The sequence below is a fragment of the Thamnophis sirtalis genome, unplaced genomic scaffold (assembly GCF_051295495.1).
Source record: "Thamnophis sirtalis isolate CommonGarterSnake01/CBP01778 unplaced genomic scaffold, rThaSir2_p1.2 scaffold_5, whole genome shotgun sequence".
NCBI classification, from domain to species: domain Eukaryota; kingdom Metazoa; phylum Chordata; class Lepidosauria; order Squamata; family Natricidae; genus Thamnophis; species Thamnophis sirtalis.
The window spans coordinates 56,036,608-56,064,396 of NW_028261385.1; the positions used below are offsets into that span (position 1 = coordinate 56,036,608).

The following is a 27,789-nucleotide window of genomic DNA, read 5'->3' on the forward strand; positions in this document are numbered from 1 at the left end:
ATATTAAAGATGAATCCTACACACTGTACTGTAGCTCTTCTTGAGATGTTCAGCACTGTTTGGTTGGCATTAATAATGCCTATGTGAACAGCACGGTGGCCTAGAGGCAGGGGTAGGTTCCTGCCAATTCTAACCTCTTCTCTCTATTGGGCGAACTGGTAGTTGTGATCACTGGCTGGGCTCGCCCACCCGCCACTGCGCTATCCTTTCCATTTATAACTAACTTACTGGCTCATTCCTCCTGCCCATGCTGCCCAGCTGAGTTCCGCGCCATACCTGCTATACTCACCGGAGCTGCCTGATTTGATTAGCTGCATGTTTGAAGCTCTGTTTCTGCCCTGCATGCCCTCACAACCAGCGAACCGGTTGTTAAAGTAAGTGCAGCCCACTTCTGCCTAATGGGGGAGCTCTCGCCTCACAATCAGGTAGCAGCATATATTTCTCTCTCTCGGTGCAATGAATAATTGTCTGCTGTGAACTCTGCATAGGTGTCAGGAAGGGCAACTTGTCAGCAAATGCTCAGTTCCACTCAGTCACACTGATTCTGTCCCAATGCAAGGGGTTAAACAAAAAAAAAGCTTGTTATGTGAAACTATAAGAGTAACAAGCAATTCATGTTTAATCATGGTTTTTTGATTAAACCAGAGTAGCCAGTAAGCTATAAAAACCTGTACGCTCTTTCTCTATGTCTACAAATATGAATGTGTGTGTGTGTTCGTGTGTGTGTGTGTGTTCGTGTGTGTGTGTGTGTATACACACACATGTATATGACAATTTCTGTGTGTATGTATCTTTTATTTAGTACTTGAATGTGGTAATATAAAAATAATGAAAAAAGAAAATATACTGGTATCCTTCGTTTTATTGTATTTCCTTTGTTGTGCTTCACACATATCACTTTAATTTTTCACAAGATCCTCTATCAGCAAAAAGATTGGTGAAGTCATAGATGATTACCATTTTAGCTCTAAAGTATTTTTAATTAAGGTACATACATTTTTAAGCACAATATTATTGCATGTTTCATAGTCTATAGTATAGTGAAAGATTAACTTTTATAAGCACTGGGAACCAAAGAAAAATGTCTCATTCACTTTATTGCAAATTGATTTATTGTAGAGGTCTGAAACTAAACACACAATATCTTCCTAATATGCCTATAATAGCAATATAAATATAATAAAATAAAAATAGAAGCCCAAAAAGGAAAAATAAAACAATAAAAACTATGATTTATATATCATATTGGCTAAGCTGAGGTAAAATCAGTTAAACTGGGTTCGAAATGTTTCTAAAGTCTTTTATTGGTATGTCATGTTTCTCATGTATGATCTCTTGTGAGGTATTTCAGCTTCCAAAGATCTTGATAAGAATATAATCAAATTAATTTGGAAAGAGTCCTTTCTGGTGACGGATGTTTATGAAGTTGTCCTAGCTGCTGTTTCATTTTTGCCAGTAGCTGTTTCTTTGAGAATCTGCCAGTATTTTGATACTTCATCATATCAAAAGGCTTGGTTAAGGCCAGTTCCTTATGCACCATGATTAATTTTAGATTTCATTTGTATAGCAAAGCCAAGGAGCATAATTTTATCAGAATTGAAATGTTATTATTTCTTTATAAATAAATGCTGTAGTTTTAACTATTTTCATATAAAGGGGGAAATAGCTTTTGAACTGAGTGGCTATCATGATCCATAAAATATATGTAGCATATTTTGCAAATCAGTCACATTACTAAAATAATTAATGTTGTTTGTTTTGCAGATGCTGTTAGGAAAATGAACAGTGAATCAATTTCTATATGATTTTTTTTCCTTAAAAAAAACAAACATTATGCGTACAAGACAATATACAAAATCCTGTTGCTTCTTTTGTGTTTATGCTGCACAAATTAATAACACTAAGCTGGCCATTTAGTAGTGGAACTATTCAATTATCATATAAAAATCAAATTGGTCAGTCAGCAGCATATAAAATTTACATCTTGTGCTCCAAGCCTCACTTCCCCATAATTTGTCAAGGAGGCTGAAAAAGGAAAGCAGAGGTTTAGTATTTTCACATATTATAAATTATCAGTTGCATTATAAGAACGTAATAGTAAACATTAAATGAAATATTTACAATTTGTCCTTAGTGAAACATACAGCATGTACTTCTTTGGGAATTATGCCATAAATCCATATAATTATAAATAATACGTTATTAAAGATTTTAATTCACTGAATACTCTTTCTTTCCTGTCATGATAACCATAGTCATTAGGAATTCTTTATTAACTTATTTTCTTGACCCATTTTCCTGGGGAAAATCTATCATAAAAATTTTGAATGCATGTATAAACCATTTCCTGTAGAAGATGGCGGAAGAGAAGAATGTATGCTTCGCTTATAGCTCCAATACCTTCATTGGACTGCTGCCGATCCTCTCTCTTATGGTTCTTCCTGGTTTATTCATTCCCCCAGAGGCCTTGTATCATATCCAGGAGTGGGCTTCAAATTTTTTAGCAATGGGTTCTCTGCCTGGTTGCTGGGTGGGCAAAGCCATAGTGGGTGTGGCCTAGTTGGCCTCCTGTACAATGGCACAAGGGGAGGGCTTTCCCCCCCCCTGCGCTCCCTAGGCCTTCCTTGAGCCTCCGGGAGGGTGAAAACAGCCTCCCCCAAGCTCCAGAGGTTTTCCTTGAGTGTCCAGGACGGGGAAGACGGCCTCCCCCGGACTCCGGAGGCTGGAAACAGGCCCGTTTCTGGACTTGCAGGAGGCCCAGTTTTTGCCTTCCCCGGGCCCCGGAGGCTTTCTTTGAGCCTCTGGGAAGGCAAAATCAGCCTCCCCTGGGATCCAGAGGCCCTCCAGAGACTAGAAACAGGCCTGTTTCCAGCCTTTCGGAACTTCCGGGAGGCCCGTTTTTCACCCTCCCCAAGGCTCCGCATAGGCTCTGTACTTACCTGGCATTCCAAATGGGCCACGTGGGCTTCTGGGTGGGGCAGGACGGGGTTGGAGGGGCAGAATGTGTGGGGTCAGCCAGTGGTGGGATTTACGGGTTTGCTGAAATGGGCAGATCCTTAGCTAGAAGATCACGCAAACCTGTGCGAACCTGCAGCAGCCACCCCTGATCATATCCTCTCTTATGTCTCACTTGCAAAAGTAGTGAAATGTTCTATACCAGTGATGAAAGAAATGTCCTTCTGGGTTCGGCTCCAAGTGAGGAAAAAGACACTGGAGACATGGAGGCTGCTTGGAAAGATGGTTTATTGTTGGACAGGGCCACATGGCTTGAGCCCTGAACAGAAAAGGTGATCACATGCTTCAATATTGGTGGAGAAGAAGAGAAGGCTGAGGGAGGGGCTTGCTAGGCTTTTTATAACCTGTTCAGTCCCACCTCTCTGTTTCCTGTTCCTGTGTAAGAAATGTATTCTAATTGGTTGTCAGACTCCCATAGGGCCATGCAGGGGCAACTCTCTAGGCTGTGTTTTGAATCCAGGTTTAGTTGAGTTCTCAGATGCCGTGTGGTCAGTTGCGTAAAGGGCCAATATTATCATGCCTTTACTCCCATCTCCCCTGGGGCTGTAGTGGAGAAGTCTTTATTATGTAAAAGAGACTAACTTGGCCGTCTTAATAGCCCATTAACAGTTGGGATGGGCAGGAAGCTACAGGCAACTATTCTGTCTTTTAAAACATGTTTCTTTCTTTTCATATCCAGAGAAATATTCTGTCTTTTCAATATTTTCTAGGATATTTCATTTTTATGGGAGAGGGCCAGATGATAACTTCCCACACCAGGCTCCTTTAGCTACCTGAGACATCTGTAAAGTTATTATAAGGTTTGGGTTACTCATGCAACCCATAACATTGCAGTTCACTAAAAAAATTTACCTGTTTGTTTGAAAAGAGGTAACAGCTGATTCACCATGGCATATGTTAGGAACTACGGAGACTCAGGCCCAAGTCAAGCTTCAGTCCCTGAAGCTCACCAGGTGACTCCAGGCCAGTCTTCTCAGTCCTGTGAAATAAAATATAACTTCAGCAAGCCATTCTGATTGTTTAAATAATCAGAATGGGCTTGTTTACTGAGTTTATTTCACTCATAATCAATGGTCGGTAACAACTTGTCCTTCTTGCCAACAGACAAGTACTGTTTCTAATTGGTGTTTCTGCTAGCCAGTAATGAGTACATCATTCTGCCTCTTCAGTTTCACACTATAAATTTAAAAAAAATCCGCTTTCTAGAAATACATGGTAAAAAGAATTATATTTTTAGCTTTCTGCTTGCTGGTTTCAAAACTGGCACAATCCTCCTGCTGGCAAATATTTTGTTTCATTTAGCAGTTCTGAACCTCATTGATGCTGAAAAACATCTCCACTAAACACAGCTGCTTTTAAAAATTGGACTTTGCTGCCTTCAAAGGGGGGGGCTTTGTCTTTCAAATGCAGATCAACCAATGAAACTTGTCCTGAGGGGTTTGATCTCCTATGTTGTGCCATGTGCTTGTGAAATGGTTGTTTTGTTTCACCAATGTACAGATCTGCACATCTTTCACTGCATTGTATTGCATATATCACATTGCTCATTTTGCATCTGGATGTTTTATCCTTGGGGTGGACAACTTCTGCCTTAGTGTATTCTTGGGGTTAAAGAAAGTACAAGAATACATTAAGGCAGGAGCTTGTCCACCTCAAGGATAAAACCAACACAACATATATGTACACTTAAAACCCAAGAATACACTAAGGCCGAAGCTCACTCTTTTGAAGACAGAAAAGTCCACATTTTGGATAGAGAGGGCCATCTATGTTAGAATTGAACACCCCTCCCTCAACATGGGGGGGGGGGAGGAATAAGACACCATTTATCTCCACTTACAATGCAGTCCTTGCATTAGTTCCAAGAAGATTCTACAACCCATTGCACCCTTATTTAGCTGAACCTGAGAGAACAAAGAAATTCCCAAGTGGCCTTAACAGCCTTCAGAGAATGCTAATGACTAGATGACTGCAAGAAATAAAATTCTCCCATCCTCCTCACCATCCTATCTCAAAACATATCCTTCCATCACCTCACCATTGAGTCTCAATGATCCATCAGAATTGATCAAGCTTCTTGGATGAGAAGAGAAATATTTTCTTGTTCCTCCTCAAGGAAAAAACAGTCCAGTTGCCTTTTGAAAAAAAAGTACCTTTATGCACCCCGCCCCTTTAAATATTAGTTGCTATGGGCAGGATGGGAAAGTCTTTGGTCTGTAAATAAAACATAAGAGTAAGTACACTTTAGTCTTTGGTGTGATGATATACAATATTTCTTTGTTCATAGTTAAAAGCTCCTTTTTAGCTACATTGCTTTGGGAGAATTATCACTGAATAGGAAAAAAAACTTTGGTCAGCTGTGAAGATGCACTTCTGTCATCATAGTCCTGATGATGCCATGGTTATGCTGTTCTGTGGCTTTGATCTTTAGTCCAATTCATCTTTTATAAGTACCATCCAAGAAATAGACTGATACAGTATTCCAAAAGGTTACATTTCAGCATTTTAGTAATAACATTACAGTATGTGCCCATTTTGGACCTGATCTAATACTTGCTAAAGTTAATAGCTTGCTAGAGTATTTTTAAGTCTTCAGGCAATCTCTCTTTGCCAATTTTCCACTGTTCACAGAAATAAGGAGTGAGTAATAAAGCTGTATCATACTGTACCAGCTGAGATAGTTATACAACCATAAAACCAATTTATCCCAGATGGTATACAATTATCTAATCAAAGCAGAAAGGTAGATACCAGTATCACAAGTTGTTCTACAGCCATATTACAGACTAATCTAAATTATACATTTGGCATACTCATTATAAAATTTCACAAACAGAATATGAAATAGATTTTTTTTTAAATGTCAGAAAAAAGATGAAAACCTGAACTTGTACAAGATAAAATGGCAAACATTAGAAACAGCTGGGAAAACACTTAAGATGGACCAAGCTATTTCTTAATTGGAGAATGTTGCTTTGTCTAACACATTTGTCTAAAACTGCTGGGTGGAAAAAGTATGATTCATTCCTGGGTCATATTCAGTATGAGCTGAGTCACACAGCAGAATTCACATATTGTGGGAAATTTTGTAGAAGAAATAGGACAATGTAGTGAAATGAAAGGATAGAACAAATGAGAATGAACTCATATAATTAAAAAAGAATTGAGCACATTTCATACTACAGTCTGACATTAAACATAAAGTCAAAATTTGGAAATTACTGATCTAAACACAAAATATAGTTCAAAAGTCGAAAGAAGTAAGAGAATGAACAGTCAGTCATATTCTGCTAAAAGTGAGTGCTGAAAAATCCAGGCGAATGAGCTGCAGGAATTCAGCTCCAGAAGGGATGAAAATCTCTACAGTAGGATATTTATTTCACTTTTATTTCACTTTTATTTATTTCACTTTTATTCCAGGATTCGAACTTTGATGTGTGTGATATATCAAACATGAGGCCACTTGGCAGAGCCCTATTCCCTTTCACAATATTAAATTACACATTTAAAAATACTAAAACTGGGCTTCAAGAAACTACGAGAACACATTAGGTTTATTTATCACATATTTCTTTAAATCATGGTTTGTTGACTGAGGCACAAAGGTTTACCATAATTCAAATAACATTTAAATCATAAAGCAAATAACTTTGAGTCATAACGTGGCACACAAACCTAGACAATATTGGTGTGATAAAAGGAAGAGAACCCAAAGATAAAGAATGCAAAGTTTTAGAGAATCCATTTTCACATATCAGAATACACTCAAAAGGATTTTTTTCTTGGGGACATGGCTGGGCAAAAATGAAAGAGAATGTAATCGAGAAAATTAAATAAAGTTGGATTCTCTTCTAATTTAAAAAGTACAAAAATCATTCTTCCCAGAGGTGGTATTCAGCAGGTTCTGACCAGTTCTGGAGATCCAGAAGCAGAAACTGGTAAATACCACTTTTGACTGGCCCCGCCCCCATCTATTCTCTGCCTCCCGAGTCCCAGCTGATCGGGAGGAAATGGAGATTTTGCAGTAACCTTCCCCTGGAGTGGGGAGGGAATGAAGATTTTACAGTATCCTTTCCCTACCATGCCCACCAAGCTACACCCACCAAGCCATGCCATGCCCACCAAGCCACACTCACAGAATCAGTAATACATTTTTTTAAATCCGATCACTGATTCTTCCACCGATGACCATATATTGCTGCTGCTTTCATGTCAGAAGCACCAAGGTACTTCCACAGTGAAAGGATTAGCTGATGATACTACTGTTGCCCAGGGAACGACCAGTTAAGAGGTTCCCTTCATGTCCCCATTAATGTGCCCGTTAAAGTGGTACCTATCTATCTACTCGTGATTATTCACTTTTGAACTGCTAGGTCAGAATGATCTGGAGTGAATGACAGGAACTCACTCACCACCTAGCAACACTTTGGTCTCCAACTTACTGATTGTCAACCCAGCATCCTAACTACATGAGCCATGCTCCTCATGAGTCTATATTTAAATGTTATGTGGATTGTTATAAGTGATTATTTTTACCTGAGTTCTCATACCTGAAATACACTAAAGAAAACCCAGCAACTTTGGTTTTTTATGATAAGAAATAAGAGCTTCTCCAGTTGCTGCTATGAATAAGTCAGGGATTTTAATTTACTTGCCAAGAATTCCTAGGAGGCACATTCTGTCAGTAGATGGAAGTGTATTGCTCTGACTTTCCCATCTTGCAGAACTGGTGTTGTTTTTTTTCCTGGCTCTTTGCCCAACAGCATTCTCTCTCAAAAGCTTTGGAGTTGTATGTGAAGTGGTATCTGACAACAGATGTTTATTCTAACCAGAATTAGCAAGAGGATTTGCTTGAGAAATATTATAGGTTAAATCTATGGTTACGTTACTGTGTATTTGTTTGTCACAGAGTTTTAAGCATACGACTTCCACAAAACAAGGGAATATAAATTGCTTAGAAAAAATGTCATTGTGTTAGAGCTCATGTCTTTGGACATAAGGATTGATTTTATATTGCATTTTGATTAATAGTGCACATGTCACATGAAGCATTTTTAGTTTTACTTAAGTTTATTCATCTGAAGCTACAAATTACAAATTACAGTACTGTATGTCTTAAGTATTATGTGAGCTAACCATCATATGGAAATAGTCCCTACAGGAGGCTTTTTCCAGTCACTCATGGGATTAGCTCAGCAGTTGACCTAATTCTGTTATTACACACCTATCACTGTGGATCAACAGAAGGTTTAAGACCTGGAGAAAACTGGTTTTAAAAGCACAGTTATTCCAAAGAGATATAGTTCATTTGTTTTCTCTCTTTGTTATTCTAAGAGCTAAAGCTAGTTATCATAACAGAAAGTTCTAAAATGCTCTTAAAGATCTGTGGTTCATTGTCCAATACAGTAAACCACAAACTACAGAATATTTTACATTAATCTTATATAAACCCATCCCTTGTGACTAATTTGTTCAATGTATTATATGAACCTAAAGAATCAGATAAGTCATGATTCAATTAACAATGAACAAGCCTGTTATGTGAACACAGACATTGAGAGCAGCAAAGTCATTTAAAAATCATATGATAAATACTGAGAGGATCCTTGGTGCTGTCTGAGCTTGGTTATTTTCTTGCAAACGTTTCATTACCCAAACTGGCTAACATTATTATTGCTAGTAAGGAGTGGGTTTACTCTATATTTTAGTGGCTTGTCCTGTCACTGTTGGTACAAATGGTCTTGGAGGGCTGTTTACTGTTAGCTTGCTTGGATATTGTTTACTTCTTGATTATTGGTCTGATGTTAATCTTGTTAATATATGGTCATCTGAGTGTTGATTGCTGGTGGGAAGGTGTTTGGGGTTTTGTTGTTCCCTTTTTGGTCATTGTCTCTTTTGTGGAGGATGTAGATATTGTTTATGTCTATGTGTTCATTTTTCAGATTGCCAGGTTACCAGGATTTCTCTAGAAGTTTTGGACTTGTCTTGGTTTAGCATGGTCAGTGTTTTTCATTTGAAACTATGGTCTCTCATATGCTGTGAACTACTGCTGCTGTCTTCTAACTACTAGTTGGTGTTCATAGATAGGTTCTGCTAGTTTTCTGCCTGTTTGTCTTATGTAGTGGCTTTGCAGTTTTTACACTGTATGTTGTAGATGACCCCTGGTTTTTATTCTGAACCGGCTGGGTGTTTTGGTTTATTTAGTATGTTTTGGACAGCTTTAGTTGATTTGTGTGCTATACTAATTCCATGTGGTTATAAAAGTGTGTTGGTCGTTTCAGAGACATTTTTGATGCATGGCAGTGTTATCCTTTTTATAGATTGCATTGGTTGTGCTATGTTGGGTTTACTAAGATGAGGAGGAACTTAAGTTGTGATGGAATGACTCTGCTTTTGTCATTTGTTGAAAGCTTTGAACTGTCAATCCATTTAGTCATGGCATAAGCTGACAGAACAGGATCGTGGAAACAAACAACTGACTACTTTGATCTCGTTGCCAAGATGGATTTGAGTTTCTCAACCATGGAGAAAACTAAGAAAGAGGTCTTTTAAGTGTGTAGCTCAGGCAAAATATAGACTATATTGAGGTGAAATAGTTGTGCCAGAATGACTAATTATTCCTTTAATGAAGTTTATATAGTACAAAAATCTATTGTAAAAATTGAATTTGAAAAAAAAGCACAGAATTTTTCAAAATAGGGAAGATAGTGAAACAAATATACAAACTGTCCTAATTCATGTACAATAATTTTTAAAATTATTAAAATAGCAGGTTTGCAAAAAGTTGATAACTGCAATTAAAATTGGGCGTTAAATTACTAATAGTTTCATCTAGGCAGATAACACTTTAGCTGAAAGTAATGACAACTTAATTAAATTCATTATATAGGTAAAATTGTCATCTTGCATACTTAATGGTTCTTTATAATCAAAACAATGAATGTAAATAATTTTACTGAGCTCATAATAGTTAAAAAGGAAGTTGATGTCAGCAACTGAAACTAACATAAGCTATTTATGAAGTTTCAACTAAATATCCTGAAAAATGGAAAAATCCAGATTACTCATGGATAATTCAGTTGTACAAATTAAAACATTTGTGTTAATGTTTAAAAAAATTCAAGGGTGGCATCTGTGGATGGTACTTTTTCATGGTATTTTGGTTAAAAACTTATTTGGCTTATCTGAAGTTATGTTTCTCATAGCAAAGAAACCATGATCTATAGGTATTCCAGTGATAAGGAGGTAAAGCAGTAATTTTTGAATTAAACAAGGCCTATTTGCTATGTCTCTGATGAAGTATACTGTAGCTTAAAATTCTTGGTAATGTTTGATTCCAATAGTAGAAATTCCAATAATTAATATATGGAAATGCCAGCAATGCTGTGAAAAGAGCCAAGGTGGCGCAGTGGTTAAATGCAGCACTGCAGGCTACTGCTAGATCAGCAGGTCAGCGGTTCAAATCTCACCGGCTCAGGGTTGACTCAGCCTTCCATCCTTCCGAGGTGGGTAAAATGAGGACCCAGATTGTTGGGGGCAATATGCTGACTCTCTGTAAACCGCTTAGAGAGGCCTGAAAGGCCTATGAAGCGGTATATAAGTCTACTGCTATTGCTAAAAAAATAGCTATGAAAATTATTAAGGACAACAAACATGAAGTAATCACTTTTCTGATTATAACATGCACAAATTATTTGGGTGGTATGGAAACACTGGCCAGAGAAAATTATGTTTCTTCTACAATAGACAAAAGAGTGTAGCCTTTCTTTTAAATAAATACAGACCCAATATGAATATTTGTTCTTGTGCATGTAGGTCAAGTGAATCTGGTTTAGTTTCTGCTATATGGCATGATCCTATCCATTATAAGTTTCAGTAAGCTGTTTCATGGTTTGGACTAAACATTTGATCAGTGATAAATTTTCAAAAGCATCTAGTAAGGGCCTGGGTGAATCCTTCTAATATACCCTCTTTCATATTCTCTGGTATCTGTTTTTAGACATGGTCATAAAGGAAACAGAAATCTTGTCAATGCTCAATTCTAATTCTAAGATTGAGCATCATCAAAATTAAATAGGGGATATTTGTATGCATCTTGTTGATATTATTGCTTTTAATTCCATATTTATTGCAAATTTTTGCACTTAAAATATATGTTAAAGAAGGCCGAAGACTACCATGAAAGATTACCGTAATGTAAAATCTCAGATTTGTGGGGTTCTTTGATGCTTTCTGACCTTGAATGTTTCCTTGCAGACATCCAAGCTCAAATGTCTCTAAGGAAACCTTGCATTACCAAACTAGGTAATGCAAGGTAGTGGGATCTGCTCTCATTTTATATATTAGTGGTTTGCCCTGTTAGTATGGGTGAAAGTGGTCTTGGTTGTCTCATGATTAGGCTGTTTATTGTTAGATTGTTCACCTCAGTTTGCAGTTCCCTGATAGGGATATTGATTAAATATGTGAATATTTAATATTTGGCTTTGTCAGATGCCTTGAGAATAAAAAAAAAACTATTGACCAATTTCATTATTAAATAATGAATACAAACTTTTTACTGAAATATTGGCAGAAAGATTGAAGGTTTTAGTCTTGTATTCATGAAGACCAATCTTGCCTTTTGCTAAAAGGACAACTAAGAGATACTATAATGTGAGAACTGTTTGGAATGATATAGAATATTTACAATACAACAATGAGAAAAAATATTTCTGGATGTGTAGAAAGCCTCTAACAATTTAAATAGTGTCTTTATGTTTAAAATCTTGGAAGATATGAACTTCAGGAAGAAATTTATTTAAGCAGTTACAGTGATTTAAACTTCATAAAAGCAAATATTATTAATGGAAACTTAAATAAACCATGTGAAATTCAAAAGAGCATGAAACTAGGATGTCCCATATCTCCTTTGTTGTTTATATCGATGTTGGAAATGTTGGCAAGAGATATTAGACATGAAGAGAAAATAAAAAAAATTAAAAAGGAAGTTTATAAATTGAAGGCTTTTGCTGATGAGTTAGTTATATTTCTATGAGACCCCAAAACTAGTATAGAATACTTGATGAAGCAATTAAATGACTTTGGACCTTTAGCAGGCTTCAAGAGAAATAAAGAGAAACATTCAATGTTATTCAAAGGACTTTGATTCTTTTAAACATTTTTTGGTTACAATAGTTAACTAACTCACATAATTCTTGAGCCCATCATTTGTAAATTTTATTTAAGGAGGCCATTTGGTGTTTTATAATGTCTTCATTAGAAGACATTAGAAGAAATTTTCAAAGCCTTCTTATGAGCAATTTATAAGCACAGTCACTCTTCCCACAGGAAAGGATATTTTTAGTTGACTTCTACATCTTTTTAAAAACCAATTTCATCTAAATTCCTAGTATTTAAACACTAAAACCATATTTTCGTCTCTTTTGCAATTTTTACTTAAAATAAAATGTTACAAAACTAGCAACAAATATTTTTCTTCTTAAACTGATAAAAGAAAAGCTCACTCAGTGAATACAAAGCTTCCAAATTCTGAAGTTTTTTCAATCTTGAAGAGGTTGGATAAGGGATGGATTAAGGGAAGATATTTATTTTCTTGTTTATATTTGTTGTCAAGATTGGAAGTCACTGTATTTTCTTTAGCTTTTTCTTTTCTTCAACCTATTTTGAACTTTTTCCTTCTTTTTATTTTTCCTTTTTTTCTGAATACAACTTGTATTAGTTTTTATTACAGTAATGAAAAATCTTCAATAGAATATATTGAATATTTTACCTATCCCTGTTGCAATGATTTCATAAGCCAAGTTACATTTTTATTAAGATTACCAGATAAATATTAACAATTTATAACATCAGAATTATACAGACCTACCTCATGTAATATTATGGAAATTTTATAGGAGTGCAGTGGCTCACATGGTTAGCCTACTAGGTTGATAATCTGCAAGCCGTGTTCGAAGCCTGAGTGCTGCTTCGTGATTTGCTTCAGCTCCTGCCCACCTAGCAGTTCAAAAGCATGAAAACGAACGTTGGTACTTACCTCAATGTCGCTTCTGTAGGAGGGGCCACTGGTATGCCATGGAGAAAGTGAGGAGATAAATAGGTACCACTTCAGTGGGCTCACTAATGGGAACATGAAAGGAGCCCCCAAATGGATGTCCCCTGGGCTACAGAGATGTCCCCAGTTAATTCTTTCACCACAGAAGCTCTTTGGTGCTTCCGACGTCAAAGTATAGTATGAGGAAAACGTATTAGTACTATATTTCAAACATGACAGGCTCAAACCTTCTGGAAAAAATACTTTGAGACTGGATCATCTACTTAAGATTCTTTGTGGCATAAATTCTTTTAAAATCTATTTTGGCAAGTCATCAAAGAATTAAACATAAAATATAGCATTACATTCTTATAAAGTTGCATTTCATAAACTGCATTCTTCCTTCATTGTGTTGGGGGAGTTGTATACCCATTTTTGGAGAGCATGCTCATTTGGTTATTCGTTCTGATAAAAGTTTTAGGAAATTGTGAAAATCTCTCTTATTATTATTTGTAATTCTGCTATTGGTTTAATGATCAGCTTTATAAACCGGTGTAGCATAAGAAATCAATTATGTTCTTACTATTATCTGCTAGAAACTGCAAGTTTAAAATACAGTAAACAGAACAGCAAAAAGCTCAGAGGAATTATATTTAGAGAGAGTTTTAGTCAAATCTGGTTGTCATTTTGAAATTATATTAATATTTTATAATATTTTTTTCTAGGTAGAAATAGTGAATATATTGTTTGAACTGCATTTGTAAACTCTTATACCTGTTTTAAAATATTGCAGTCAGGAATTTTTCTCAGCAGTAGCAGAAATGAGAGATGCCAAATTATGTGTAATTGGAAGTATTTCATTCTAGGAAGGAAATACAACAATAATTTGTATAGTGATTTATGAAGTACAGTCACTTATGAGCTTTGGATTGTTTGCAAAAATAAAATAGGCTCTTTAAAGCTAGACATTTTCAACAGAAATGTGGAAAACTAGTGTTTGTCAGATGGGCAATTTATCCTATGATGTTTTATATGTAACAAAAAAATGAAGCACAAATATCAACACACTAATAAAAACCAAGATAGTGCTTACACATGATATCGCTATAGCAACATTAATGCTATAATTATGCACCTATTACCTAGAAAACAAGTTACTGGGCCTTACTCTCAGTAATAGTGCATAGAAACATATCCTCAAGAAATAATAATAAAAAAATCCAATCAATTTGTGCTTGCAGTTCTATGATTTAATCTGATCAGTTTAGTCTGATGTGAATTCTAGCTGAATAAAATAAGTGTTGTGCTGGGAAGAACTGCAGATATCCATTATTTGGCAATTTTCAGGGGATTCAGGGCACCATAGATTAATTTAGAAAAAAAAATGTATGTTAATAAAAGGAGGACCAGTAAAAAAAAGAAGATATATACTCTACAGCAATGAAGAAAATTCAAAACCAATGGTGTTTTTCATTATTGGATTCTCAGATTAGATCGCTGATGTTCTTCTGTAAATGAGTCTAATGTAATCACTGAAGAGTAAGATTAGAAATAAGGAGGCTCAGCCTTAAAAACCATGTTCAGCCATGCAAATCATTCTGTTGACTCAGTCTCTAACCACAACCTATTTCAAAGGATTATTCTTCTTAAGATAGCTTCCATGTGTTGCATATAAATAGAAAGGAGAAGAGAGAGATGCTTAATTTTTTAAGGACAATGATCCACAATTATTATGACTCCAGTATCAGGAGAAGTCATTTGGATGGGGTTTAGGATTCTCTTTGACTTGGAAACCTTGAGGATATTGATAGGTATCTTAATCGGTAAAGACAATCAGGCTGTTTTCCTCTGCCTTTTTTGTTCCATAACACTATCCCAGGGGTTGGCAACCTTAAACACTCAAAGAGCCATAAAGATCCTAACTGGAAGCTCCCTGTTCAATTCTGGAACCAACCAGAAGTCCGGTTCCCCACCATAGACACCTCCTAGCACGGCATCCCTTTTCCTCTACCTGTCCTAACTGAAAGTCCTATCAATTGTGGAGCCGACATGCGACAGGGAGCCACAGCAGAGGGTGGAAAGAGCCACATGCGGCTCCAGCACCACGGGTTGCTGACCCCTGCATTATCCCAAAAAGTATCCCACTGAAGTGAAAAATATTATTTTATGGACAAAGTTGTTCTTTCTTAAAAAAAAATTAATACACTTTTTATTAAATGAACTTCTAGGATACACCTGGATATTACTGATTATGTAGACTTATTTCAAGCCACTTTCAGGTGAGATATGGGACTGAGATTAATTTGGTCACTTTAGATGATCTTTGTGAAGAACTTGGTCTTATCAGTTATTTTGACTTTTCTGTAGCTTATAGAAACCTACTTATCCTTCTACATGCTTTGTGATAAGGTTCTCCAGACTTTGCAGTATTAATACTAAGATGCCTATCAGGTTTTCTGCAGATGCTTTACCACATGTCTCTGCAAGGTTTATTTAGAGCAATAAATCCAAAGAGAAGTTATGTTATGGACTATGTAGTCTGCATCATTTGAACTCGGGGTGGGCGTGGGTGTTGGATATTCACTAGAGGCCCTGTGAGGTTCTTATAATATTTTTGCTGCATTCCAAGCTGGTTTGTTCTTAACATATTTAAATCAGGTATCTTTCAAGGACTTTTATGCGAGAAGAAAAATATATTTTTCAGGGTCCTCATTTTACCCACCTCGGAAGGATGGAAGGCTAAGTCAATCTTGAGTTGGTGAGAATTGAACTGCTGAACTGCAGCCAGCAATCAGCAGTAGTCTGCAGTACTGCCTTCTAACCACTGCTCCACCATGGCTCATATAGCCCTGTATAGTTCGACTTTGTAGTACATGCCTTATAGTTGGGTTCTCTGAATTTCAGAGGATTAAACCAAATGCAAGAGTTTTTCAGTATAATCATGCAAAGTAGGAAAGGATAGTTATAAAATTTATACTGTGTCTAATTTTACTTTTTCATAAAGATCCTGGTATATTTAAAATATTTATTAAACTTATATACTGCCTGATTCCCAACAATTTTGAGTGATTTACAACTTAAAAAATATTTTAAAAATGTATATTTAGGTACTGTATTTTCCCAAAATAAGCACTTATTTTTGGGGAGGTCATTATTTTTGAGGTGCGGAAGGCGGTGAGCGTGGTCACCTCATGGCTGCTGCTGTGTTGCAATATTTTCGGAGCTGGCTTATTTTCGGAGCAGGGCTTATTTTAGCGCATGGGCTCAAAAGCTCGATTGGACTTATTATCTGGGGAGGTCTTATTTTCAGGGAAACAGGGCATACACATAGTCATTCACCATAACAGATAAAATAAATACAATAAGAGAAGAATAAAAAGAAACAGACCCGCCCGTCCACAGCAAGTCGAGCTGTGCACAGACATATGTTTATTGACCCACTGCTCATGTGGCCAGTCTCTCCCCCCCCTTTGCTGGTCCTCCAAACTGCCAAAGTTGGGACCCATTGGTTGAAGAGACATCATTTTACTATGAAGGATACCAAAGAAAACAATGAGAAACCAGATGTCTGCTACTGATGCAAAGGAAAATATCATCTCTTTGGGAATTGCTTATCAACATTCATGCCTGTTGCCTCTACCATGAAGTCAACTGGTATTAAATTGAAATGTGAAACAAAGTCATTTGTTTGGAGATAGTTAAAGATCCCAAGTACTTATTTTAATGATAGCCAAAATATTGCAGAGAAGGAAATACTAGCCACCTTTATATAGCTTATCATGATCATCATTTTCATTTAGCAACCCCATAATCCCTTGTGGGGTGGACTCTAGGCAACTGAATGGAGCTAGCAGAGTGTTTTAATTGGTCAGATGGTCTTCCAATGCAGAGTTTTGTTCAGCAGAAATATTCTTAGTGTGCCCAGAGAGAAATATCTCCCTCTACCTAGGATCAAACTCAGCCTCCTGATTGTGTGGTGAGAACTCCGCCTCTAGGCCATCGCACCACTCCTACAGATCGCCATGATGCAAATAGTATATTTCACTGTAACACTTGTATTGATTCAAATTGATGATTCAAGCTCAGTTCATAGCATCGTAATTTTATTAATTTTTATCTCAGGATTTATCATGCATTATTTATCTAAAGAAATGGGGTTGTCTGAAGACTATGCAAACCAAGATTTGTATTTGCTCTTCATTTTAAACTCTGTGCAGTGTGTGAGTAAAATGTTTATTACATTTTTTGAACAGGGCCCAGGAAGAGGCAACAATCCAATGTACAATTAAGGATGCTTAAGTTCCTTTGAAATAAAAAGAACACAATGGGAATTAATGTGCTTAACAGCATACTGGATGGTGGCCACTTTCTAATCATCTTCAACAAATAGGTTTTGGTTCCAGACCTTGGGAGCATGTTAAATAATAAAGTGAAATTGACATGGAAATGCAGCTTTTAAAAAGTACATTTTGATATGAGAGACACCATGAAGATTTATGATGGGATATTGAAGTAGCATTTATTTATTTATTGAATTCTTATTAATGCCCATTTGCCCATGGCAATTCAATGAGGCTTGCAGAATATAAAACCACATTAAAAACAATATAACAAAAAGAATCAAATAAATTAATATAGTAACAATAGCATAACAAAATCACTCCCCACCTCCCACCCCGGTGATCCCAGATCACACAATCCATTTAATGGGCTCCATCCCACTCTGGGTTCCCCAGGACCACTAGCAGAACCAGGTCTTTGGCGCCTTCCAGAAGAATATTAGAGTGGTGGGCATTCTAATCTCTGAGGGAATGATGTTCCAAAGAGAGGAAGCCACCACGGAGAAGGCTGGTCCCACCAGGTATATCTCCCTCAGGGATGGGACCTGCAACATTCCCTGCCTCCCCACTCTGATGGGTTGGGTAGATGTGACCGGCAAGAGATGGTGCTTCAGATAACCTGGTCCCAAGTCATTTATCTAGCAACAGGCAACAAAGCCAACAGAAACTTTTTTGTTACTTTCAGCAAAAGTAAAACCTATCTTTCTTCTTTCTTGAATTGGTCCAGACCTTTGATGCTTCTGACCACTTTGACAGTGACTTCTGTTGGCTTATCTTCATGTTTTTCATTCTCATCTTTGTTTTGCCATATAAACTGTTCAGGACCACATTCTCTTTCAATTCAGTCACCCGTTTGGCTCCTACTAGTTGATTATATAAAATATCAGTGGCAGCCATGGAATAAAGCATAAGAGACATTTTTCCTAGGAAGCCAAATGAATTTCATTAATTAAACTGTGTTTTAATACTTGCACATACCTTGAATTATACAAAAAAGATGTCTGTTACATTCAAGGTAGGTTATCACTACAGAATATTTAACTCCAATTGTATATAAACTGAATCAACCCCTGGGGCACAAGCTGAATGTGAGTTAAAAGGCTGTGTTAAAATCTAGTTAGTATCCGACTGAATATGCCATTTTACTATTTAGAAGGATGACCTCCTTAATGATTTAAGTTGTGTTTGTCTGAGTTACATAATTCAATAACAACTTTGGATATTATAAGCTTAAAAGCTCAAAGCTAAAAACATGATAAAACAGCAGAATCAGGAATGAATAGAACTGTTTAAAACACACAAATATTACAAAACAATTCAACAAAAATGCAGGTGCAATATATTTTTAATAAAAGTAACATTTTTATTGTGATAAAAGCTCTCAAAAATGCAATAAAGTAAATAGAATTTCCATGAAAGATTTTTATTTTTTAAAAATAAACATAGCATATATTTATAGTGATAAAGCTCTCAAAAATGGCATAAAATAAATAGAATTTCTATGGGATATTTTTTTAAAAAATGCTATTTTTTTCTACTTTTGATTATATTTGTTACTTGGGGTGATTTTTTAAAAAAAACTAGAACAAGACATGGCTTGTTTTAAAAATAAACATAAAAGGTACATTTTGAATCTTAGATTTACATTACGCAAAGGGATTTAGAAGGAATGTTCTCAGCTATCTTTTTCATCTGTACAATATGCTTAATTACCCATGTTTAGATGCTTACAGGCCTGTTTCATATTACACCAGCAACTGTTGTCCCAGGGTAATACTAGTATAATTTTCTAACTTCTATGTGCCTTAATCTGCAAAATAGAAAACAAAGAAGTAGTACATAAGATACTAACACTCAGTGTTACAATCAGATCTAAAATAATTCTGGTTGAATGCACCAATCATAGCAATGAACAACAGTAGTTTCACAATTTATGTGTACAATTTAAGGCATCATTTGATATGTAGTATCAGTGGTTATACCAGAGTGGTTATACCAGAGTTCACTATTCTTTTCTTTATCAAGCAGTTAACAAATAAGAAAAACATCCAATGTTAAGCTTTAAGCTAAATCAAGGGAAACGGCAGCTATACATGGTTACTTTCAGACAATGGCCAAATCCAACAATCAATGGGAAGGTCCAAAATGGAATGGAAATAAGCAACCAATTCCCTACATCAAAAGATAGGAACTTTATATGGATAATTCATAATGCCAGTTGCAAGTGAATGCATATGTTGCAATCAATGGTGCTGCAATAAAATACAACTATTATGGTATTTATGTTTTTCAGCAGGCATGACTTTGATATGAAAACAGGAAACTGATATTTATTACCATATTTTTCGGACTATAAGACTCTCTGAAGTATAAGACACACCTAGCTTTTGAGAAGGAAAACAAAATCTGCCTCTGAGCAAGTTGCCTCTTCGCAGCAAAGGGCAAACAATATAGTAAGCTTCCTCACAGCCTGATTTAGCACATGCAGCTGATTGGCGGTTGGAATACCTCCTGGAATACCTCCTATGAGCTATTCTAGGCTGTAAGTATTGCCACTGCCCATTGCCACCATCACTGCTGCTACCTATTGTTGCCTCCCCATTTTCGGCCTCTGCACATCCCATTTTCAGCGTCCGTATGCTTGCTTTTTCGGCCTCTGTGTCTCTCATTTTCAACTGGTTCCAGGAGGAAGGGATCCCCGCTATTGCCTATCCCCGCTGCCTGGAGCGGTCCAAAAATGGGATGTGCGGAGGCTGAAAATGGGGCATATGGAGGTGGCGATAGGTGGTAGGGCTGATGGGGGGCAGTGATCCCTGCAGCCTGGAACATTCACAGTAAAAGATGCACATACATTTCCATCCACACTTTGGAGGAAGAAAAGTATGTCTTATACTCTGAAAAACACGGTATATTTAGATCAGGTCAATTTTACCTGATGAATAATTGCTCTGATTTTTTCCAGTGATCACAAAACTGTTTCTAAACATCAAGGTTATTCTGTCTAAACTTCATAGTATTAGTAATAACATTGTTAAGAATAGTCTTGATGATCAGGATTAAAAAACAACCACAATGTAGTCCAGCGAACTGCACTGGCTACCTGTTGATCTCCGTGTGCGCTTCAAGGTGCTTCTTACTACCTACAAAGCCCTTCATGGTAGTGGATCTGCGTACTTGGGAGACCGCCTCCTGCCAATTACCTCCTCTCGACCCATAAGATCCCACAGATTAGGCCTCCTCCGAGTGCCATCTGCCAGCCAGTGCCGGCTGGCAACTACGCGGAGGAGAGCCTTTTCAGTAGCAGCTCCGACCCTCTGGAACGATATCCCCGTGGAGATTCGTACCCTCACCACCTTTCAGACCTTCCGCACAGCCCTCAAGATCTGGCTATCCCGCCAGGCCTGGGGGTAAAGACCATAATTTGCCCCCACCCGAATGTTGAATGAATGTTGCTTGATTTTAATCATATATTGTGTTTTTATGTTATTGTATGTCTTCCCCTCCCATACAAGTTGTTAGCCGCCCTGAGTCCCCTCAGGGAAAAGGGCGGCCTATAAATAAACGCAACTCAACTCAACTCAGTACTCTGTATGTTATAATGTTCAATTTGAGGCATAATTTAGAAAAAAAAGGAATTTCCTAAAATAAAGGTAGAAATTAGGTGTCTTTGTTTATTTCCACCTATTACCTATATAAAATACATCTTACCTATTATCATAAACTCAATTGCTAAAGGCCATATTTATTGTGGAATTTAGGGAGTCAAACCAGTGATTTGAAACAATTGAAATATGTTCCCAAAAGTTAATTGAGGCAATTAACCAGAGTTTCTTTTATCTTTATTCACATACAACTCAAAGCAGTGAATATACCATTCCTCCTATTTTCCCCAGAACAACCACCTTATGAAGTGAGTTGAGTCTAGCTCAGGGATGTCAAACTTGTGGCCCACGGGCCAGATGTGTCACACACTGGCCACGTCCACCCCCATTTTAGCAAAGGGAAACAAAGTTGTGATATGTCACGTGACAATGTGTCATTGAGAGTTTGACACTCCTGGTCTAGCCCAAAGTCACCCAACTGGTTTTTCAAGAATCCTGGAGATTAATCTCACAAAGAGCCATAAATCCATTCTTACTACTTCCCATAGAGACGTCCAGAAATAATGTAGACTCTTAATTGGGATGAATGGAAATTGTGTTTGGGTGAAGGTGCTGTCTTGTTTCATGGTATGTTAGTAATTAGCTATCAGAAGACAATTTTCTGTTTAAATGCATATATTTTATGTCATGTTTGCTTTAAAACAACTATTATTTATTAAACAAGTTTATATAACCTCTCAACTAACTCAATGACTCTGGACCACAACTAACTATAAAATATAATACACTATTATGGTACATGACATAGAAACAAACATAATTAAAGTCTGACTTATAAAAGAGCAGCCATAAAACCTATAGCAGGGTAAGTCTCACATTTTTTTAAATAAAGCAAAATTGGCTGAATTTTCACAATGTTCTGACAAAAATGTAAAAAGTCCTCCTGGCTTATGGCAGTATGTGAATCCAAGTATCCAAGATTTCCATATTCTTATCAATTACAATAAAATTAGAAACAGTTAAAGAAATAATGGCTTTTATTCGACCACTAGTTGGAAAGCTAGTTCTGGCAGCAGCACAAAAGAATGAATTTGGTCGTTACGACTTACTTTCACAACAGTAGTAAAAGCACAGCATAAAACTCGGTGATTTTCTTTTAAGCATTTTCAGCTCAGCTTTTCAGTTGTCTAATGTTTTTTTAAAGATTCAAATAATCTGTTTCACTTACAGTATTTTGGTAGTAGAGAATGTACTAATAAATAAGCAAGATAAGGTAATGTCTGAGCTCTGATTTTCTCTCTCTCCTTTCTCCTTTTTGCAATCCTATGACTGAGAATCCATCCACTCCAGTATGTATCCACAAGCACACGGTGCACTTTAGCTGCAATCCTAATCCTATATCCATCCAGTATGGACCAACCAAGTGTATGATTACACACATTTAATTTCTTATCTTGCTACTAGAAACATGTTAATTGTTTTTAAAGCCTAGGATTAATAAATACACCAAACTCTGGCCTTGATTAATGGAATATTCTAAGTTTAAATTGTTCTAGATACAACCCCCCCCCTTCCTAATATGTCCAGACTTACTAATGACTAAAGCAGTTTAGCACTTACCGCTGAGGAAAGCAACAATCCTTCCAGAAGAGAGCTACCTGGCCTGTCAACTATCCACCGGGAAGGCTAAGAGGTTACAAGAAAAGCCATTGTTTGTCCCATCAGATACAATCCTCTGTCCGCTCACTTCGGAATAAACTCCATTTAATCAGAGGACTGATTTCTGCAGTCAACGCAACCAGGAATGCCTTGCAAAACGGTAATCCTTTGTCAGGTTACTCCTTTCGGTTTACCTTTCGGGTAAACACAGGACAGACCCGCAAACCATGCCTCCAAGCCAATCATTACTCGGGTAAAAAAAGAAAGGAAACCACCGTCCCACAGGTGCGTCTTTCTTCCGGGCAGGTAAAAACATCGCTTGCAAAAGACGGAAACCTTCCTCCTTTCGCTCAGCATCTCTCCTGTTGATTGGGCAGAAAATGTGTCTTTCAAACGAAAGATGAAGGCGGGCTCTCCAAACCACTAACCAGAGGCTTAGTTCTCCCGTGGCGCGTTTTCTCACCAGCCGCCCTCCGTCCCTAACACGTTCCCGAGGCTCCGCCCTCCCTCCGGCGTGACTCATCCCCGCTCTTAACTCAGCCCACTTCCCCTATTGACTCCGTTTAAAAAAAACAGTCCTCATGGTCGGCTCGCTCGTGGGCGCGGCTCCGCCTCTTTCCAGGAGGCTCCGCCCCCCACTTCAGGCCTGCGGCCCGGATAGCTACGGCTCCTGTGGTTCGTGAGGCGGGGCGAGAAGAGCCAGCGAGGAAGCTCCGTTGCATCAAATCGCCGCAGCCAGTCCCAGAAAAGAGTTCCGTAAGCCGGCTCCTGGCTGAATCGAAACTTCCGGGACAAGGATTCGCGGGGCTCGTTATTCCACCCCCTCCCCCGAGAGGCGGAGGAGAGGCAACCAGAAAGACGACAGTCCAGTCGCTCGCAATCCCGGGGACTCGGTCCCGAAAGCCTCGCCCTCGCTGCCTCCTCACGCCGGCCAGGGGCAGCGCAGACTCCTCCCCTTCCCTCTTTTTCCCACCCTCCCCCGTAACCGCCGCCGCAGCAGTGGCAGCGCCACCTTCCCTCCTTCCTTTTCCCGGTTCCTGCTGCCCCCGAGTCTGAAGACGCACCTGCACCTCCCGGCCACAGTGAGAGAAGGGCAAGGCCGGAGTCGGCCGCAGTGAGTCCTCCAAGGTAAGAGTGGTTTCTCGAGCGCGCCGTGGTCAAAAGGTGGGGGGAGGCGGCGGCCGCCACGGGGATGGAGAGTGGAAGGGAAAAGGCGGCGGCGGGGAGGGGTGGCTTTCCTTGAACGGTGTACAATGGAGAAGGTGGCAAGTGGGGTGGGAGTGGGGGGGGGTCTGGGCGGAAGAGGCGAAGGCTCGGGGCCCGCTTCTTAGTTGTGAGGCTTGTTGCTCCCCTTTTTGGTGGGAAAAGGGAGTCGCAACCCTGCGGCGGATTGGAGGTGTTTATGTTCCTTGTGCGTGGGCTTCCCTGGAATAAGCCTGGGGGTCCGCGTCGCGAAGGGCAAAGCAGATCTTCTTAGGGGAACAGAGACGTAGGGTGGCTTGCAGTGAAATTCCCTCTGTTCTTCCGTGCTGTGTGGAGATGTGGAGCGTGTTGTGTATGGCGTGGTTTTTCTTTCGGGTTTTTCCCCCCCCTCCAGCGCGCTTACAGTGGAAAGGATTATGTGTGCATAATACATGAGGGTGGAAGGCTCTCACAACGCGCACGCATCTGCCGTTCCTTGCGAAGGAGTGTTAATGCGATGTGAAGATTGGGGAGAGGTGAGACCAAGGCTCCGCAGTTTGGCTGCTCCTCCAGCCCGAAAAACAGAAGACAATTAGCAGCCTGATCCTTTTCCAATGAGGAACCATCCTCCGCAGACGAGATTTATTATCATGGTAAGAAACCTCTCTCTCTCTTTACTCGGATGGATCGGATCTTCCTTTCCCAGTCACCCCAGATAGAAAGCAGAGGTGATTACTTTAGATCACTGATGCTTGTCTTAAAAAATCAGAAAAGCTTTCTGTAAATATCTGTTATTAGATGTTCTTCAGAGTTTTAAAAAACTAATGGCAACATGGTAAAACACTGTGAAGGTCTCTTTCTAGAGGCTTACTCCTATCTCTCTTTCAGAAATGGCTTTATTAAGTGGCAGTTATGACTTGTATGAATTGTTCAACTGAGAAAAAGTATTTACAAGAGCACTGAATTATCTTAAGAGTGAACACTCTTATTTACTTTTAAATGATTTGTGAAGCTCTTTAAATGTTGCATGCATTATACTGGACTTACATGCAAGTTTTGTATTATATTGAGGTATATAATAAGTCAAAATGATATAATGGGCAGAAACCCAATTAGCTTTCAAAGTTGATAATTACTTTGAGTTGTGAGTTGTTACAAAGGGTTTTGTATGTATCATATTTTTAGCCTATTCAAATTCATTTTGAACTAATTCAATCTCTTATTCAACGAATCCATTAAAAGTATTGCACTCTTTTCTTCTGTAAAGCTATTAGGAATTGTGTTAAGACGGTAAAGTTTGGATTAATGTATAATAGCAGAAGGTCATACAGTAGTATTAATAGCTCTTTATTAGACTTTTCCTATTGCTGTATACCTATATCTGTATAATTTGATATCATTTCTTTCAAGATTTGGATATACAATATGATCTAAAACTGTTTTTGTGTTTTTAATAGATGGCTCATAATGTGTTCATAAAATACTGTTCTCATGTTAGATTATGAAAACTCAAAAAAGTTTCACAAATGTACTGTGCATGTACATTAGCTGGTTGTCGGGTTTCTGAGGTGCAGTGGCCAGCTGGTCGTTGGGTTTCTGGTGCTCTGGCACGTGCGCACACACACACACCTTCCAGTTTGGGTACTGTGTGACTAAAACGTTAGCCATCATGGTGCTACTGTATTCTGTGCTTTTAGAGCGTGGGGGTCTAGTAGTGTTTCTCAATCTGGGCAACTTTATGATGTCTGGACTTCAACTCCCAGAATTCCCCTATCATCCATGTTTTAACAAGGCTAATCAGAAATTTAATCAAGCTTGAAAATTAGCCAGCTGACTGAGTAATTCTGGGAATTGAAATCTGGATGTCTTAAAGTTTCTCAGGTTGAAAAACACTGGATTCTTGAGTTTATGAGCTGGCTAGATGTAACAATCAGTTATGATTGTTGTAAAGACTGCTAATGCAGAGTAAAGCAAATTTTCCTTCTCTATTCAGAGAGAAACGATACTAGGTGGAAAATTGCCTAATGAAGGATTTGAAGAACCTATTCCCATGCTTAAATTTTTGTTTACCCTTGTTACACTTTTTAATCTATTTTAAAAATGTAATGTGCAATTTTGTCATAAAACAAATAAATATGTGTTCATAGCAGAGATGGCAACTGATTTCAGCCCCATTTCTGAAATATATAATCAGCATTGTCAACGTTTCTGGTGTTTCTTGATACAGGTGGTTGTTTTATGAGTATGGACTAGTAAATTAAAAAAAATATGTATTTACAATATGGCAGGATTTACATTAAATATGACCTGGTTTCACCTGATCTGTTGAATAAGTAATGAATACATAACTCAAGTTCTTGAGTTCTTATAATTTGATTGCACCAAATTATTTAATCTCAATGCATATGGAATTTCAAATTCACTGAAAAAGGCTCATGGGTGGACTGGGGATACTTGTTGATTTCCACATAGTCTGATAGTTCAGGTGACTGGTGGTGAAGTATTCCTTTTTTCTACTGCATTCATATTTCTTGGTTAGGACTAAATGGACTCATTCATTACCTTATGAATAGTTTGCTGTAGAACACTTTACATGGGTGAAAATAATCCAGAAACTGCAATGATTCAGGAATCCGGTGGTGAGATTTCTGCCTTGCATTCTCCGTTGGAAGAATGTAGTATGTACTCTGGCTCAGATGCACTACTTCCCATTGCTACCTGAGTCAAATTCAGAGTGTCTCTTTTAACATATACAACCCTTTACAGATTTGTCTTGTTTACCTAAAGAACAACTTTATGTTATTAATTGGGATCTCTGTTTATCATCTGTGGGCTTATAGTAAGAGCAGCTGAAAATTGGATGGCTTGCTAGAGATGGTTAGGTCGAGGGTCTTTGAAGTGGTGGCACCAATATTGTGAATGGTGAGTGGAGACTTCATCTCTACTGGATGATATTTTTTTAAAAAAATCAAAAAGCTGTTTGTATAAATAAACATTTCCTTATTAATTCCCAGAGTACTTACGACATCTGATATTGATCTTGGTTTTATATATGTTTTATATTGTTTTATTTGATGCTGTTGGAATTTGATTCTATAGTGTCCATGTATAAATTTGATGAGTAAATGAATAAATGTGTGAAGTTAGGCATACATTTGAGAAATAGTGATTGACCCCTTTATTGCAAGAAAACATTAGTAATAATGCTTTTTATTTAATTAAGACACAACATTTCTGTTTGCCAGTCTGATCATTGTTTTTCTGATTATCAATTCTAATTCAAGAAGTTCATCATAATGTAGAAGAAGAATGGGGAATATTCGAGCTTAGGTATGCCAACTTCAAATTCAATCATTCCTGGTGGGAATTGTTAACATTATCTAGGACAGTGATGCCTAACCTTTTTGTCTTCGCGTGCCAAAAGGGCACGCACATACATGACGGTGTGCACACGCATGCCCACACCCATAATACAAAGCGTGCGTGACCTTCATGTATGACTCCCTCCCCCGTGCATGCACACACTGTTACAGGTGTTATGCCTGCTTGGAATGCAGCTTTATTCCTCTCTAGCATTCATCTCCATTGTTCAGTGATATATTTCCTGCCTCTGTATGATTTACCTCTATCTGCTCCTGTGAGGCACTTCCTGTTCCTGTTGGATGTATATAGTTATATTCTTGATGGCTTCTATAGTGTTGATTAAACAACACATGCTGTAGAGACCCCAAAATCTATGTGCGCATGGGCTCTATGGCTCATGTGTTGACAGAGATGCCTCTGTGTGCCACCTGTGGCACACATGCCATAGGTTCGCCATCACAGATCTAGGAGGTATATTGATTCCCCATCTCTGATTTCAAAAATGCTAAATGCTCAAATACTTCCCTAGAAAACCTGTTTATTAGAGGCATTCAATTGTTACAGAATCAGAAACACAAAAATAACCAGAGAATTT

The 27,789-nt window shown here is 37.9% G+C and overlaps 1 protein-coding gene and 1 long non-coding RNA gene across 9 annotated transcripts in view; one reads left to right on the top strand and one right to left on the bottom strand.

Moving 5' to 3' along the window:
• Positions 1–17,561: 17,561 nt before the first annotated feature.
• On the bottom strand, positions 17,562–23,278 carry LOC106552659 (uncharacterized). The gene is made up of 2 exons (XR_001313808.2): positions 22,611–23,278; positions 17,562–19,198 (listed from the first exon to the last, which is right to left on the bottom strand). It is a non-coding gene; the product is annotated as an uncharacterized LOC106552659 (long non-coding RNA).
• Positions 23,279–23,487: 209 nt separating this feature from the next.
• The window catches only part of CSNK1G3 (casein kinase 1 gamma 3), a 72,226-nt gene continuing 67,924 nt past the window's right edge, over positions 23,488–27,789 (top strand). For 7 of the 8 annotated variants that reach the window (XM_087715853.1, XM_087715849.1, XM_087715855.1 and 4 more), the window contains exons 1-2: positions 23,488–23,777; positions 24,247–24,484. The gene's annotated coding sequence lies outside the window, so the exon portion shown is untranslated. The remainder of the gene's footprint in view (positions 23,778–24,246; positions 24,485–27,789) is intronic. The other variant, XM_087715850.1, reaches the window with a different exon arrangement.